This window comes from Arachis ipaensis, chromosome B4, assembly GCF_059453495.1.
Source record: "Arachis ipaensis isolate K30076 ecotype BB chromosome B4, ASM5945349v1, whole genome shotgun sequence".
NCBI classification, from domain to species: domain Eukaryota; kingdom Viridiplantae; phylum Streptophyta; class Magnoliopsida; order Fabales; family Fabaceae; genus Arachis; species Arachis ipaensis.
Window position 1 is genome coordinate 25580434 of NC_142439.1, and position 1971 is coordinate 25582404.

At 43.7% G+C, this 1971-nt stretch overlaps 1 non-coding gene across 1 annotated transcript; it reads left to right on the top strand.

Moving 5' to 3' along the window:
- Nucleotides 1-1175: 1175 nt before the first annotated feature.
- Nucleotides 1176-1282, top strand: LOC148566971 (small nucleolar RNA R71). The gene has a single exon (XR_015881754.1). It is a non-coding gene; the product is annotated as a small nucleolar RNA R71 (small nucleolar RNA).
- The last annotated feature ends 689 nt before the right edge of the window (nt 1283-1971 follow it).

Genomic DNA, 1971 nt, shown 5'->3' on the forward strand with positions numbered 1-1971 from the left:
CCTTGAGTGAGCTTTTCCTGGGAAGCAGCTCCTTCATATACTTGATGTACGCAGGCATTTGTTGAATAGTCTTGATGAATGGTATGTTGACATGCAGAGATGCAAACAAATCTAGAAACCTTGAGTATATTCTCTTCTCCACAGCACCATTGAGCAGTTGGGGAAAAGGTGCATAGAGTCTCAGCAGCTCCTGTTGTGAGATTTCTGGTTCTTGATAATCTTTTTCCTTCTTCTCTACTGAGGTATCTTCAGGTTGTTCTGACAGCTTGCTTGGCTTGTCCTCAGTCTCCTTATCACTTATAGTAACCATCTTGCAATCTTTCCATCTTACTTTCTTTGTTTCACCTCTCGGATTCTTCTCTGTGTCACTTGGGAATCCATCTGTGGGTTTGGGAATTTGCTTAGAGAGATACCCCACTTGAGATTCCAACCTCTTGATTGTGTCTCCCTGGTTCTTGAAACTGGCTCGCACTTCCTCCTTGAACACCTTGTTGTCTTGAATCTCCTTGCCTATGCCTTCAAGTAGATTCTCAATCCTTGAGAGTCTATCATCAAATTATTGTAGATCGGGATTAGAGGTGGAAGGATGAGGTGAGTTATTTTGGTTTTGATATGGATGTGGAGAGGTGTTGTTATGGGGGTGTTGATATGGTCTAGATGTGAAGTGTTGGTGGGCTGCATTGTTGGGATTTGGGCGTCTTTGATCAAGGCTTTGGTCTTGTTGATTTTCCCACCCAAAGTTTGGGTGATTCCTCCATCCAGGGTTGTAGGTCTTAGAGTATGGATCATGGTTTTGCCTAGGTGAATTCCCAATGTAGTTGGCTTGCTCTTGACTTCCCTCTGCTTCTTCATTCACTCCTTCTTGGGTTGTTGATGAAGTGGCGATTGCTGCTACTTGGTTCCTCTCCATCTTCTTGGTGAGGTCAGCCAGCTGCTGGGTAATGAGCTTGTTTTGGGCCAGCAGAGCATCTACATTGTTTAGCTCCATTACTCCTCTTGTGTTCCCTCTTTCGGAAGCATAGAAGTAGTCATTCTCTGCTACAGTTTCAATGACATCTATGGCCTCCTCAATGGTCTTCTTCTTGTTCAAAGATCCTCCAGATGAATGGTCTACGACCTTCTTTGACTCATAAGAGAACCCTTCATAGAAAATGTGCAGCTGCACCCATTCATTGAACATATCTGGTGGGCACCTCCTTGTTAGGTCTTTAAACCTCTCCCATGCTTCATACAGAGTCTCACCATCTTGTTGCCTGAAAGTTTGAACCTCAGCTCTCAGCCTATTGATTCGTTGAGGGGGGTAAAATCTTGCTAAGAATTTATTCACCACATCTTCCCAAGTTGTCAAGCTCTCCTTTGGGAAAGACTCCAGCCACTTGGCTGCCTTATCCTTGAGTGAGAATGGAAATAAGAGCAGTCTATAGGCGTCAGAATGAACACCATTAGACTTCACTGTGTCACATATTCTCAGGAAGGTGGTTAGATGTTGATTGGGGTCTTCTTGGACACTTCCTCCGAACGAACAGTTGTTCTGAACAAGGGTGATGAGCTATGGTTTTAGTTCAAAATTGTTGGCATGGATGGTTGGCTTTTGAATGCTACTTCCACAGTTTCCAGGGTTTGGATTGATGTAAGAGCCTAGAACTCTTCTATCCTCCCCAGCATGATTTGCTCGTCCTCTTCCGCCATGGTTGTGAGTCTCTTCTTCATGATGGTTTTCCATGTTTTCTTCCATGTTTGGTTCAAAGTATTCCTCAAAGTGTTCCTCCTCTTCTTCAGCACCAACTACACGTTTTTCTCTTACCTCCCTCCTTAGTCTAAGGAAGGTTCTCTCAGGTTCAGAATCAAAGGAAGTTGAAGCCCCGCTTCTTCTCCCTGTCATACAACCAACAAGTACAAGCAAAGAGAATAGGTGCAGAAAGTATATCCATCAGAATTACTGTTAGTGTGAGTGATGCAATATATCAAACA